The sequence below is a fragment of the Passer domesticus genome, chromosome 4 (genome assembly GCF_036417665.1).
Source record: "Passer domesticus isolate bPasDom1 chromosome 4, bPasDom1.hap1, whole genome shotgun sequence".
In the NCBI taxonomy this organism is placed as follows: Eukaryota; Metazoa; Chordata; class Aves; order Passeriformes; family Passeridae; genus Passer; species Passer domesticus.
The window spans coordinates 79,006,864-79,022,852 of record NC_087477.1 but is presented as its reverse complement, the minus strand read 5'-3'; the positions used below and the strand labels follow the sequence as shown (position 1 = coordinate 79,022,852).

The 15,989-nt window shown below is 39.5% G+C and overlaps 1 long non-coding RNA gene across 1 annotated transcript; it reads left to right on the top strand.

The window, feature by feature from the left end:
• Positions 1 to 1,295: 1,295 nt before the first annotated feature.
• On the top strand, positions 1,296 to 13,863 carry LOC135300134 (uncharacterized). The gene is made up of 3 exons (XR_010362017.1): positions 1,296 to 1,667; positions 9,586 to 9,709; positions 10,123 to 13,863. It is a non-coding gene; the product is annotated as an uncharacterized LOC135300134 (long non-coding RNA).
• Positions 13,864 to 15,989: the final 2,126 nt, after the last annotated feature.

Here is a 15,989-nt window from a genome sequence, read left to right as displayed (position 1 = left end):
AAACTGATTATTTTTATTTTTACACAGCCCTGTTCATGCAGACGCTTTGTCAAGCTACGTGCACAACGTAGAGAAACACTGAATTAATTTTTCTGTGATAAAATTATATACACAGCCACCATGGAAAATTAGTGGGTTTAAGTGTTTTTCAGAGCTGGAGTGTTGGACTGTTCAACATGGAATTAATTAGAATTGAGATATGTATCGATATATAGATATATAGATTTATAGATATATAGATATTTATAGATACATAAATGGTCAAAACTGAAGGTTTAAGTGAATAAAAATGAATATAGGGAATCAGACTATCCATAAAGGATCAAAAAGAATGGAAAATACCTCCAAGATCATCAAGTCCAACCTTCTGGGACACCACATATTATCTGTATCAGAATCTTGAGAAAAGGTTTCTAAAGAGTAAATAAATTCCTTTCTGCCCCTGAAGAGCCTTAGGCCTTGAAAGAGATGATGAATTTAATGTTTCTTTAGGATGGTCTCATTTGTGCCTCACAGACCTGGCAGTGGGGCACCAGGAGAAGCTGAGCTGCCCCTTCTCTCCCTGAGACTCCCCAGTGACAAAAGCCTTTAGCTGATAGGGGACGATGGAATTCCCACATTTCACTCCTCTTTCAACTTCACAACCCTGAAAATTCAATTAGAACTGGCACTCCTGGTACATTGCTCCTACTGTCACAGGCAGGACCTGTGTGAGGGCTTTTAATTAAGCAGCAAATGAAGCCTGCCACCATCCCTGACCCAGAGGAGGAGCAGGATGCAGTGAGGGGCTGCAGTGAGTGCTGCTAAAGGGTTTTGATGTCCCCCCACTATCGATGATGTTTTCGCCCCTGACAAGGGAGGAATGATGAGGACTCCATCTTATCAGAAGGCTAATTAATTACTTTATCATACTATATTATTCTATATTATATTACACTATATTACATTACATCTAAACTGAATCTGCCAAGCACTCGACCCTGCTCACAACTGCACAGCATCTCGTGACTGTCACCAACAGTCCTGACACACACACACACACTTGGCCCTGATAGGGCAAGGAAACAAAACACCATCACTCTGGGTAAACAATCTCCCTATTGCATTCTACATTTGCACAAACGCAGGCACAGCAAACGAGATAAGCATTGCTTTTCCTTTCTCTGAGGCTCAGAGAATGTGAATCTCAGAAATCCTTGGGAAGAATTGTGCCCTGCTTTCCTCTCTGAAGAGAAAGGCGGCTGCACCCGCTGTCCCTGGTGCCAGCTCAGTGGCTCAGGTGTAGAAATGAGCAGGGGGAGAAGCAGGAGTGAGAGCAGTGATTTGGTCCCAGAGGATTCAGCAGGGGATTCTGACACAAAACCTCTGCTGCACCAAGGCCGGCAGCTGAAGCTGGTTAAGTGTCTCCAGCTGTGAGCAGACTCCCACGGAGAGAAGAACCACAAAAGCCTTATCTAGGGCAGCCAAGTGTAAGGAAGTCCCACAGCCTGAAAGCTTTCCCATCATTCCACTTCAGCAGCAGTCATGACTGCTCCTTTTCAGACAGCTCAGTCTGCTTTGCTTTGCTCGCCAGCTGAAACTGGAGTACACAGATCCGCGAGCTCAAACCCAGCAGGACTCGCTGTGAGCTCAGTTCTGTTGAAGGGAGAATGTTGTGAATATATCAGGTGAGTTATTTTTAAAGGGCAGAGAAAAATTTGCTGAGATGTGAGTTATCTGCTCCCTCTCTCCTAACCCAAAGGAAAACTATTTTTGCATTTGCCATCAAAAACATGAGCTGCAGAAATAAAGGTAAAATTGCTTTGCACCAGTTACTTTTCCCAGCACCAACCACCACTGGCTGAGAGTTGAATTCTCCCCAGCCCAAAACTCACTGTGCATTAAGAAATGCAGTTAGAATCACTAAAAGCTAGAAGTGTTTTTGTGTTTGATCCTTTTCTTTTCAGAACTATGTTCTTGCAAATCAAAAAACACCTGAAACAGAAGCTTGGGATGCAAACATTGCTTTTACCAGGAAGGTTTTTTTTCCCAATGCATCAGGAAAAAATTCCCAAACCATCATATAACATTCTCAGGATGGTATTTCCCATTACAGCAATGTTTTCTCTCTTTCTGCCTGTGGTTTAGTCAGGTAATCCTTACTAAACACTCAACAATTCCTTGCTGAATCTTGCATCTCCCATAAGTAAGAATGAGCATAAATTTATCTTAGTGCTTGAGTCACTCAGAAGAGTACTTTAAAATGCCTACTCTGAGCTAAAAAGAAGTTTGGAGCTTTTTCTTTTTTTTCCAACTTCTCTAAAATTATTTTGGAAAAGAGCAAGGACAATGCTTCAAAACAATTCAGCTCAGAACTGGTGCAGGAAACGAACTGTTTATATGGCTCTATTTATAGCAAGCCTCTAAAAATAGTGGTGCTTTCTTCTATATTCAGGAATAGAAGAATAGGACAATATTAGTCCTTCAATCAAATGATGGAGTGAAAAACCAACCCCAAAATTCCTTTACTGACATAAAGGGCATCATAAATAACATGCTAGGAAGGAGGAGTCCAACAGGAATAAAGGGAATGAAAAATTTTTGCTGTCTCACTGGAAACATGTATGACTCATATCCCAATCTTCCTTTTTTTTTCCCTGAGTGCCTCACTTCAGTTGGATGAATTCCCCCATAAAAGCCACATAGAACAGAATCACAGAAGTCATGGCAAATATCCACAAAGGATCTGCTCTCTGACCCAGAGAGGAGGGAGACCTGACTGTAGAGCAGGTGCTGGCATCCTTGCCTGTATCTCTGGTTGTGTTTAGAGTCAGGATGCTGTTTTAGAGGATTCACACGTCTATGAAGAGATGAGTCACCCATGTGTGATTCTATAAAGAAAGTTTAAAATTATTAGCTCAGTTCTGGATAAATATGGCCAGACCAACTCTACCCAAGGGGGTTATCATATCTATGAACAAACTAAAATAAACCCCAACAAAATCACAGCATGGGCAGGTGAGTCCATCCTTGGATATGATCTGGTCTCCTGCTCACAGACTACCACACTGCATTTAATTTCTTCCCTTAGAATTCAATGTTCTTTTGTGTAACACCTCAAGGGTTTTGTCTCTCTAACCAACAACATTCACATTCTGCTGGGGAGACTTTGGAGAGTTTTGCCTTTCAAATCAGGTTCTCTTTCTGTATAGAAAGTGTTGGGGTTTCTAAAGACTTTTTTTTTTTTTTCTGTATTAACACTGAGAAGGAGTAAAAAGTCACTGTGAAATCTACCAATTTGTCTTCAAGGCCAGGAAGAGACTGGGTAAGGGCAGGGAGGAACCAGCAATTTAACACCTCTTCTTCAGTATCAGCCTGTAAAGCCCACTTACAGAAAAATGTTAACAGCATTTCCAGAAAGTTCAGGGAAAGGTAAAAAAAAAAAAAATAGTGAGGGTTGGGAGATGAATGAAAAATGCTTTCCTTACAAGAGATACCAATAAGGTGTTCTCAGCCTGTGTACTGCTTTTTTCTTTTTCCTTCTCCACAAGTACCTCGACAAAATGAACAAGCTTTGTAACAATAAAGCCTATCTTCCCAAAGGGGAAAAAAACCCTAACAACAAAACAAATTGATACTCTGGAGAAATATGTTGTCAAAATCCATAGAACAGCTTTAAGATACAAATGTGAAGGTGCATCCCTTTGTGATCAAGAGTGTATCACTCCTTTGTACTGTAAAGAGGCTGCATTTTTAAGCCCCAGAATGGCAGGAAAATAAAGCTAAGCAGAGAAATAGGGCCAGGCTCTGACATTAGGTGCACTTAGAAGATGTCCCAAGCAAGGAGGTTCTTTAAACTCAATTTTCTGAGACAGAGTAACAAGGGTAATATTCAATAGCAACACCAAAAATTAACTCTTCTGCAAAAATACTCTGTGGTATTATGATATAATTAAAACCTCACTTTTACTGAAGTTCCCTGAAAAGAGAAATTAAACCAGGAAACAGACACATTCCTCTTACTCTAGGATGAACAAAATTTCTAGAGTGGAACAGCTTTCACTGATACTTTTCATACAAATTATTTGACCAGATGCTGTTCCCCATGATGTCTGATATGTTCTCTTTCATGGCTTAGTTATTTCTGCTCCTTGTAGGATCCTCTGGACGTGAACATCATCTAGTGAGCAAATACCTGAAATGTAGGATGGAAAACAAAATCTGGCTTGTCACCAGGAATCAGCAAGCAGACAAGGCTCCAAACTACAGTGTAGGTTCACTACGAATTTAGTGTGAAGTCAATAAAAAGCTTTTAAGCACTTCTGAATGATAACAAATTCAAATTTTTAGGGTTTTAAAATGGATATTTTTACTTTTTTTTTTTCCAATTCAGAAAGAAATGTAATGAGAGCTAACAAGAAACATGAGTACTTTGCACTGAGTGTAGGGGATACACATTCTGAAAAATAGGCCCAAAATGAGATTAAGTTGGTTGAAGTAGGTGTACACAGCTAACGTTAGATGAATGAGTTCTATACAGAAAAGACACTTAACAAGATGGACTGAGAATCTTCTTTGTCTTGGTCTTAGACTGGATATATGATTTACTCCCAGCCTGAATCCTTTTTTATATTCGTTAATGATACATAGTTTGCACAGGGAATCTGGCATCAGTGAAGAGCATCATGTGTCCCCACTAAATGAGGCAGGATTTAGATTTGCACATTATGGACTACCAGAGGGACCTGTTTGTATTAATACAAAGGCATCCAACTAAAACCAGAAAAAATCTGCCAGGCTTTTTACAAAGTGATTATATCTTTGAATTTCATGACTGTTAACACATTCTGGTTTCTTTCCACCTAGAGAAAGGCATATGATAGGAAGGAAAATCACCTCTGGGAGGAGAGCAGAGGTTTTATTTGGGTTAGCTGATGTCTATCCATTTACTAATTTAGGTATGCATATAGTCCAAGTTTGGCTGGAGAATTCCTTGTCATACCTATTTAAAATAGAGTTCCAGGTAAAAAATTCCACCAGAATTTATTTCTTGCCTCATGAAAACTAGAAAAAGTGCTTAAATCCTAACTGGGTGTTTCAGTTCATCTTCTGCAAATGCAAAAGCAGCAATAATAAGTTAATAAAAAGGATTCAAAAAGGATTCAAAAAGGAAGGGTTAAAAGCCAATTAGATTAACCAAAAAATATTTTTCTTACTGATTTTCTTTAAATTTTCAATGAACAGTGGTAGAAGAGACACTTTATTTGCCCCAATTTGTAGAAGAGAGCAGCTCCTATATCCTCCCCTTCCTTCCCTTTCACATTAAAATAATCCCTACTTGTGTCCCAGTTTGCAAATGCTTTCACACATCTTCAGCTCCACATGGGTGAGAGACCCTTTTTGCCCTCAAATGACCCTTTTTACCCTCAAAAGCAGAAGTTAAGCCCGGGCATCAAGGTTCACAAGACAGGGACTCCTCAGGGGAGCTTTTGCCTCTCCAGGACTGCTTTTCTCATTGATGTCTCTTCCCTTTTGTCCCTCCTTTCAGTGCCTGTATTTAATGGTTGGATTTTTTTTTTTTTTAAGCTAACTTGTAGAAATAGGGATTTTATATTCTCCAAGCATGGCAATTAGCAAGTGTTCTGTAAATACAAGCCACAGAGTTCTTCCAAGAAGTGGAATTAAAGCCTGTCTTTGAAAAGACATTTAATCTTGTGCTGAAAAGTACATACAGAACACTTGAGGACCTCCTTGCCTCCCGGGGGAAGTTGTTTCCATGTTTAATTTCCCTCAGCTCTAGGAAACCAAATCTTATTTCTGGCTGAACTCACTCCATCTGCCTCTGCACATCCACATTTCATCTTTTGCAAGAGCAAGAAGCCTTCTACTATCAGATTTCTTTACTCTCTGTCAGCACCTCAGCCATAACCTTGGCTTTTCCACTAGGAAAGCAATTTAGAACAGAATTTGTATTCCTAAGCCCCCTGATTTACTACTCTGTGCTTAAGAAGGGTCGTGAGCACTATCTGGATGTTTACATTTCCCCATATTTGAAATATGATCAGCCTGATGGGGAGCTCATATTGACACCATGTGAATTCTGTATTCCTTACACTTGTAAAACCAGGGATATTTGAGATCAAGATACTTTTCTGGTGGGGAAAAGTTTTACCAGCTTTATCCACATTCAGGTATTAATTTTCAGAGAAGGTCTCAGGGACTCAGGGTAGGTATGGCTGCAGGAATGGATCTGAAGGGACAGAAAACATCTTCATCAAGGAATCATCCCTCCTTGTCTTGTTATCAATACAAAATCATCCTAATGTGTATCAGAGACTACAAAAAAAAATCTTCAAATATTTTATATATGTTATATCCTGTAAATATCTAAACATATTTTATAACCCATATGTGCATATATATGAGTATATAAACATTTATAGATATATAAAACATATATATATATATATATATATATATATATATGCCTGTTTTTTGACTTCCACTCATGAAAAGACTCAAGAAAAGGGGTTTTTTCACTTCTGATTTACTATCTATTTGCTTCTCTAACACTGTTTTTTTCATAAAATGTAACACCTTGGGATTAGATGACAGATTTGTACTCCAGTTTTGGAACTTGTAGTCATCACTTCCTGGGGAATCTCTGTACTGGCCTTTACATCTCTAGGCCAGGTATAGAAAAGTCATTACCTGATGTAGATTCAATGGAAAATAAGTGAATTTCAGTGATTTCTGTGTGAGCAAAGGCACCCAGCTCTGTCAATCAGCAGGTCCACAGTACCAGCACTTGCTATCACAACTTACTATTAACACCACAAAAGGAAGAGCAAATGGACTTGTCTGGCTGAAGCAGCACTAAGGTTGTGCCTGCTTGGCTGCTTTAAGGACAGAAACACACCCAGAGTCTTTCTGTGCATTCAAATTGATCATAACTTACATTGGTTTGTTTTCATTCTCAGAGGTGGTGCTCATGTCAGCCAGTACATTTTTGCCAAAGGCATCCCATTTGTCAGGCCTTCAGTGACCTTTATGTTTTCAAATTAAGTGTCCTTGTAGCTCTTTTCAAGTTTACAACGGCATTCAGCTTAAATAAAGCAAAACCGTTTGCAAAACATCAGTTTCCATCTCACAAGCCCCTGTGCCCTCCATCGTGACAAGTCAATTGATCTGGCAGCTTCAGTTCTCATGAAAGTGGAAATTTATGTGGGTGATCAGGGCTACTTATGGCCTTTAGGTTACTAATGGCCAATAGAAAGAGACATTTTCTTCAGATGTAACAAAATGCACATTTGGTTTTGGGTCCAGAGGTAATGAAAATAACAAGTTATTTCATTTATAAAGGCTATAGGAACTCAGTCTGTTAGTAAGGACAGATTTGAAGCCTTTATGATTCTCTACCTTTCTTTCACAAGGTATATAAACATCAGCTGTGGCACGGAATTTGTTTTTTTCACTCACTGGCTGCAGTTTCTTAACATGTGAAGTAGTTGTTATTATGAGAACATTAAAGACCTGCAGTAAAGTGGGTTTTTTCCCTCATCTTTCTGTGAGAATTCATCAAACCCAATTTGGGAGGTATCCCACAATACTACACTCTCGTTAGGACACAATGGCAAAGGAAAATGGCTTGAATTTCTTCTTACAATTCTCTTAATGCATTTTATGCACAGAGAGGATGTTTTTAATAAGAGACATATGAGCTTAAAGGATTTATTAATTGGTTTGTTTTGTGCTCCAAGTGTGGACTAAAGGTTTCTTTTGTTGAAGTGTCAGATGAGAAGAGCATCTCTGCTCTCAGGTGGCACTCAGATCAGATCCTGCTTGGGTCATCTCCCTAAATACACACAATTCCCTGACTGGGTGTCAGAAAAATGGGTACCACACTGAAATTCTCTATGATGAGATATTGCCACATCTCCTCCCTTTGCCAAGGACACTTTTCCAGTGATGAGGATGGATTGACAGGCAGAAAGGAGGAGCAAGAACTGAAAGACAGACTGTTCCACATGTCCCAATTCCTGCAGCTCTACATGAGTCTGAAGGTTTGACTTTCTCTGCAATGAGGGGAGGTCTCTGCTGCAGATTCCACAGCAGACCAAGGCAGCTTTGTGTGAGCTCTTGGCTTCTCTCCTTAGGCTGCTTCTCCACACCTGTAATAACTCATTGAAAACAGCAGCTATTTCTCCATTATATACAAACTCACCCTTAAGATTTGTGGATTTATGTCCTTATATCAGAATGTTAAACTGTTATAGGATGGGTATAATTTGCTACCCTGTTTATAATCTGATCAGTCCTTGAAAATCAGCCTAACTCCAAACACCCAGAATCAGTTCTTCCTGAGAACCAAGAGCAAGAACCTCAAGGCTTTTGTAGTAAAACCCAGGATTCAATCCCCCCTGGCAGGACCATGCTCAGCCTCACTCCAAAATCTGTCAGAAGGAGAAGGAGAAGCACAGAAGAACATGATGGTGCTGCTGTGGCTTCTACAGCCATTCAACTTCTCCATTCATGCTTCACACCTCTATTTTAGAACATGAACCATAAATACAAATTAAATGACACTACACTCTTCAGTCATACATGGGTGGATGCCCTTCCCCTCAGGTAAAATATAAATTGTCTGCTCTGAAGAGAGGTGTTTAAGGTGAACTGGTTTTATTGCTCCTAACCACCTGCCATTATTGCCCACCTCCTTTCATTTGAAAGCTATAAAAACATCCCGTTTTTCATGCATTCCAGACAAAACCTCTGGCTGGCCGAGCTGGCTGAAAGGAGCCATCCTTCAGTGTGACAGTGTAATAGTGTCTTTTCATCTCAAACAAACAGCTTCTGCCATGGAACTCTGGTGAATTCATAATAACTTCTCTGTGCAGGACTAGAGTCCTTTCAATTCTGCACATCACTGTGTCTTGAACACTGGATTCTTCAATGTCAGCATTCACAAAGTAGCTCATAGATACAGTTGTCTAATAGATATGGTGCATTCATTCCTCCTGTGCATTATTCCCCTGAGAACTGAGCAATAATTTATCATTGTTTTAGAGCAGGCTGGCTGGCTGAGTTGGCAGAAACACACGTATCAATTTTTATATTTGTTCACAAATAAGCCCTGTCAGATATGGAGATTTCTGATAGTAAATGTGCATGTTGGTGACAACACACGACATGTCAAATGTCTGGTATAACAAAATAGCATTTGTAAAAAGACTCTCCTCTAAAATTAATTTACAAATCCAGTGCCTATCAAATAGAGTGAGTCCATTTCTTTTGGTTTTAGAAGATGCTTTCTTTTAAAACACAAATTAGGAGACCATACCCTTGTCATCACTTGCAGAAACAGCAGAGATATTAAAGATCTACCAGTCTTTAAGAATGTAAAACACACTTGAAGTGTATTTCTAAAATAGAAGAGATGGTTTCCTAGTGCTTAATGCAGACCTGGAAATGGAAATTAAAGAAAATCCCTAAGAGATCACTCAGCACAGCAAATTTTGTCTAAGGCCAAGATTTCGTGTTTGTTAAATTAGTGAGAATGTACATTATAATATATTCACCTACTTTTATTCTCATTACAAATCACAGATTGCAGAATGACTGATGTTGGCAGGGACCTCTGGAAGTCATCTTGTTCAATTCCCTGCTCAAGACAGTGTCCAAACAGCTTTTGAATATTTCCAGGGATGGAGACTCCACAGCCTCCTTTAAGGTATAAAATATTAGTTTAGTCTGATGTCCAAGATCTTTAACCAGCAAAAAAAAATTCTGTACATGTTGCTTTAAAGACTGCCATCTCCTGTCTGTGCAGGGGCAGAAAGAGTGTCTCCAGGCAGCTGAGAAAGAAAAGTTTCTGAGTTTTTAAATGGCATGAAACACTCTCCCTTGCCTCTACCAAGCCTTAATCCAAAGCAATATTTTTTCTGCAGGAATTATGTGGAAGATTAGAATTTCTTCAGATTTTATTGGCCTTGTTCTGTTGTTTCTGTGCAATTAAATATTGAATGGGTAGAATTTAGGGACAATTCTTTTATTTTGCGAAGTCCATAGTTCCTTCCTAATGTTCAGATCATTAGTTATTTCAGTGAATCAATAAATTTCTAATTGTTTTCTTCCATCTTTTAGGTCAGCAAACTTAAAACCCAAACATGGATGTGAAATATTAATTTTGGGTTGTGTAAGAATGGGTTTCTGCTGTGAAGAAACAGTCTCAGACTCTTATTTTGCCTAGAGCCATGTTCTTTGTTTAACTATGCTGTTCAGCTTGGCAAGATATTACTGCTAAAGAGAAGATGGAGAAGATTCAGAAGTCATCCAAAAAAAAAAAAGGCAAGAATTTTGAGTATCCTTTAATTAAAAAGAAAATTATAAGGGTGACATACTTAAAACAACTGAAAAGCTGATTTTCCTAAGAGGTTTATACAATCTAAGCATTATTTTCACTCGCTGCTCTGAACTCTCCCCTACAACACACATCCCAAAGTCCAGCTCATTCCTCTGTGCTCTGCTCCACTGACTCCATTTCCTTGTTCCCATGGTGGGAAAGTGCTTTAAAAATAGCTCTGTTTAGCCTTTAGCTAAGACAGCTTCAGATCAGCACAACAGATGCTTTCCTGAGCCAATGGGGTGAATTCCCATCCCATTTTTCAGCTGATGGCATTGTATTTCAGCTTCATTAAATGAAGTTTAAGCAGCGCGAGAAAAGCCATTCCTGGGCTATTTCATGCTCCATAGAATCTTCAGTGGGCTGTTTTTCACCAGCATTGAGGGAGAAGGTGAGGGAGAAAGGAGGTTTCTGTCACCACAGGTAGCAGGGAATGGGAGTGCAGTCTACCAAAATTTCATGGAGTCGTGCTAATAAGCCTGCAGGAAAAGGCAGGGAAAGCCAAGCCCAAATAAATAAATGAATCTTGTGGAACAGTGGCTTAAAACAGCAAAAGTGACTCTGTGAGGCACAGAGGTTATAGTGCAGCGGGAGCTAATTTAAACAGGCACAGTAAATGCAAAAAATATTTAGAGAAAAAGAGGATTTGTGAGTGAGTGAGTGAGTGCTTAGAAAGAAAGAAAAAAGAAGCTGCAGGAGCCCCTCTAGCACTGCTGCTGCTGATGCTGCTTTAATTATCCTTCTGCTACATGGGATGTTGATCTTCCCAGATGTTCCAGGCAATTTTGATACCAACTTACTCTGAGACAAAACTGCAGGCCAGACATGCAGTAACAGGTATGAAACAAGACTGTTTTAAAATAAAGAATATCAGCAAAGAGCAGATAAAAGTCAACAGAACACCCCTGCTCCCCTCTGAGAACTCTGGTTCCTTCAGGATTCCAGATGCTGCCTCTCTGAGCTGAAGGTGTTTGGCAGCATCCAGGAACTGCCCAGTGTTACATCTTGTACTTGCTTAGACACCAATCTCTTCTCAAAGAACTTTCATTATTTTACCTAAAGTCTGCCTAGCACAGAGCAGCTCCAAGCATATGGGGTGCTAAGAGTAGCTAAAACTGAGTGAAAAAAAAGAAAAAAAAAAAAAATCAAGATTTTTATTCTCCATAGCACGCTCTCATTTTGAGATCAGTTAAATAGCTGATGCTTAATTTTTTTTTTTTATCTTCATAATAGAAATAATAGGGGGTTCTCTAGTGTTGATGCAAGAAATAATTTTCTGTGACTATTTAGCCTGAAGTTACCAAGAGAAGAGAAAGATTCTCCCAGTATTGTCTATGCCAACATTTTGATTTATCATCAAAAAAGTCTTCCAGTCTTCACTTCATACTTATCAGCTGATGAGTTTAGTTAAACCTGACATTTAGGAATAGCTCAACTTGATTAAATTCAAATTTTTTGCTTTGTAAATCAAAGGCACTATAACCTTCAAATTTTAGGAATGTTCAGAAAAAAATCCATTAATATTATGTTAGTGTTGTGTTCAACTGTTTTAACACCATCAAAAGTCAGGAAAACCTTTGAAAACTAGACTAGGACACTCTAGTACATCTGATGTCCCATTAAAAGAGCAAAGAAATAAAATTTTTTCAGACGTAAACTCTGCTCCAGTAGCAGTTTGAATTTGTGTAATAGAAATAAGTAACCCTAACCAGTTTTTCTCCTTAAAGACCCCTTCTATTTTCTTGTAAATCTCACTGAGTTGATGGAAAGCAAGAACACTTCTCCAATTAGGGCACAAAAGATAATTACATATTTACAAGCATATTTATTTGGAACAATTTACATTAAGAAAGGAATAGGATAAAGTCCTTTAAAAATCAGAAGTAGATTGTGGAAGAAACCCAGAGGAGGTGACCCTTCAGTTTCTCACAATACAAGAACCAGTGTTAAGTATTAAAGTATCATTAAGTCCAAAATACAACAGAGGAAATGTAATTCAGTGTGTAATTCACTGGATGAAAGTGTTCTGGAAGTCAAAAAAAGGATTTACATGTGTTCCTGAAAGGTAATTTATTAGGCTTATTAGGCTGATAAACAAAGGAAATAATAAATTATGTAAATGCTCCTTTTCCTCTGACTTTTTCTCATGAAGTTATATATGCAAAGTGCTAGAATTTTATTACGCGGTTAAATTACCTGGGAACAGGCAGAAATACAGGTTCTGCTGTGGAAAGAGCAATGTGAATTCAAAGGGAACTAAAAGGAGGAATCTAAGAGAAGAAGCCTTGGGGACAAGACTGAAAGGGTTGCCATGAAATTGTGACAGGACTCTGAATTTTAACCACTGTTCAACACACACTTGACATTTTTCTGGCTCTTTGTATGCTTTGACCTAACAGAAGAGTGAGCAGCCTGTGTCAGTCTCTTGTCCCTGAAACAATCTGCCCTGGGCAATTTTCTGAATATCTGTTAAATTAGCACTTGATTTACATAGAGGTTTCACATACAATTCAGAAAACAATACTCTAAATTTAACCCAAAGTTTCTCCTGAAGCTTGTCTCATCCCTGCATATCACAACTTCCCCTAATGTAAAATCAGTTATTCAGGACTCTGTTACCAGATCTCCTTTCCTCTTTTTCCTAAATCATTCTTAACAATAAGGAACATTCTATGGTGGGGTTTTTTGTTGTTGTTTTGGGGTTTTTTTAAGAGAAAAAATAATAAATATTAACTTTAAAAGCAAATTTAAATGCATAGCAAGCTTTGGATACCCATTTTTCCAAAGGGAAGTGATAACAGCCCTTAACCTGTGACTTGCCTCAGGAAAACAAAAATTGTTATCTGAGTGTGTGATTTCAAACACCAGGACATGATATTCAGCTCAGAAAACCCACAGGACACATTTCTGAATGCTGAAGAATAGAGAAGAGATGTTTGAGCATGCGGATAACTCTGTTCAGTTCTGGGCTCCCTACTATTAAAAATATGTGGACATTATTATTAAGTTATATTAACAGAAAATTTACCTATTTTACAGAATTATGCTCTAGAAAAGAAATTGATCCACTGGCCTATACAGAGTAAATACTTGTTTCTCATCAGCCTTTATTTAGTAGTCCTTCTTTAAGACTTCTCCTTGGGCCTTTACAGTATGAACAAAGACATCAGGCCAGGTAGCAAAATTATGAACACTGAGCCAAGAAATCAAGAGTGCTCTGCCTGTTGAATGAGTTAATGGGATCCACGGTGTTTCCCTGCCCTGGATCACATTTTGTTTTGAGACAGACTGAGGGGTGCACAGATTTCTGTCTTGTCCACGTTTGTATTGCCACCCATGACCTACAAGAAGGGCATCACACATCCCTCTAAATGTAATAATGTTTCTGTTTCAGAGCTGTCTGGAACAGACTGGAATGTTGTAGCCACATTTGTAAGTTTCTGTCCATTAATACATACCTTCAACTTTATTTACCATGTGCTTCAGCTTAGGTTTCCCTTCGCAATTTGTTTTAAATTTCACAAATTTTGTTTTGTTTTTTTTTTTTTCCATTGTCACTCCATTCACTCTTTCTTCTTTGCTGTCTACTCTGTAATCATTTGTCTCATCAGAACCATATCCAATGCATCCGGACTCTCATAAATTACTTAATCTAAATAAAAGGAACACTGACAGATAAACAATACATTCAACACATCCTGGACCATTCCTAGAATGTTTATAAACCATAATGATATAAATCAACAGCTAAAAAATATCACCAGCCTGCTAGGACCCTTCGACACCAAAAGGCTGACATTTTTCTGTCCCAAGATTTTCCACCCAAGGGGGAACAAGACAGAAGCAACACTCCCACACTTTCTCTTTTCCCAGCAAAATGAATGTGGCATCCAAAATGATTTCTCTGCTGCCTTGGGCACTCAGATATTGTCAATCAGATCTCCTTCCTCCAAGCAAACATAAACATCTCCACAGCTTGTGTGTGCTGTGAAAGCAAATCTTCCAGAGCCTTCCCACTCCTTCTGCAGGAATACCAGACTGCTTAAATAAGAAATTGTCCTGGATCGTCAAGCAAATTGCATTCTATTTGCCATCTGTATGGCAGTTGTCTTCTGTTAAGGGGGCAGTTTTCCTTATCTCTTCCACACCCACTCCTCCCTCTGGGGGGACATCTGCTGATAACAGGCTAGGGAATGTCCCTGCATGGCTGATAAGAACTACAGCATCCCATTGGGAGATACTCCAACCAGAGGGAGGAGCCAAGCATTCCTACCTGGATATAATCTTGGATTCTGGAACACCAGAGGGCTTCTTCACTGGACTCCCCAAGCAACAGCTGCCCCTTGCACTGGATCTTCAGAAGAAGACTACACCCTTTCTACAGGATCCCTGCTCCAGCAGAACCACACCTGACACTCCAGGAGGACTGTAGCCACATTTCCAACTGGACTGCTGCCAACACCCTGACCCACAGGGTGTCAGGTTGTGTTCTGACTCTGTCAGTGTTGTTTTAGTTTACTGCACTGTTTATTTTATCTTTTTATTTTCTTCTCTATTAAAGAGCTGTTATTCCTGCTCTCATGTTTTTTTTTACCTGAAAGACCCTTAATTTAAAATTTATAGCAATTTTGGGGCAGTGGGGAGAGGATTTTTCATTTCAGGAGAGGCTCCTGCCTTCCTTAGCAGACACCTGTTTTTCCAAACCAAGACAGAAATGGCACAAGAATCTCTTCCAGAATCTCTCCCTGCAGCCAGGGATGCCTTCTCTCCTGCTATGCACAGTTTAGAAACCACCCTCCCATTGCTGTGTGCATCACAGAACTTAAATGGACAAGCACACAGCTCAAAGCAGTTAAGCTGCCTCTAATCTCAGCAAAGATTTGGCAAATAGATCACATGCAGAGAGGCTTACTGGTACATTCTGAATGGGCTTAGGTGACAGAATCCCACATTTCTGTGGATGTTTGTGCAGGAAAAGACAAAAAGGCAGCAGAGCCTTCATTCCCCTCAGCAATGACTAGTCCTGCAAAGTGAAATAAATCCCTTTGAATAGACTGCACGGAATTCAGAGTAACTGAGAGAAAAAAAGTTCCTCAACTCAAATAAATAAATAAATAGCATCCCCGCTTTTCCCAGAGACTGCAACAGACGTTTTCAAGAGTAGCTAATTGTCTTTGGCCAGGACTTAATTCAATAATGTTGGGAGCCTGAGGGGAATTCCTGGTGCTAGCAAATTAAGATCTTGGTAATTAGCAATGACTGGGCAAACCACCCTCTGTGATCACTGAAAATGCCTCCTACAAGAGCCCAGTCCTCCCCAACGAGCAGTGCCAGGAGGAAATATGGTTAAACAGCATCTTGTCATGGAATTGCTTTGTTACATAAAGTCTAAGGCCTTGAGCAGTCCCCAAACATATGGTGTGGAGAACCTTGCTTGGAGTCTCATTTCCCCCTCAAATCCCATGCCTTGATAACTGCAGCTGTCAGGCTGGCCCGGGTCCAGCATGTCCAGGGCAGAATTTTCCCAGGATGAGTTAATTGCAAGGCTCACAGTGAAGTCCCAGCTCTGATGGAGTCTCCAGACCATGTCCCCTCTTGGTTCTGGAAC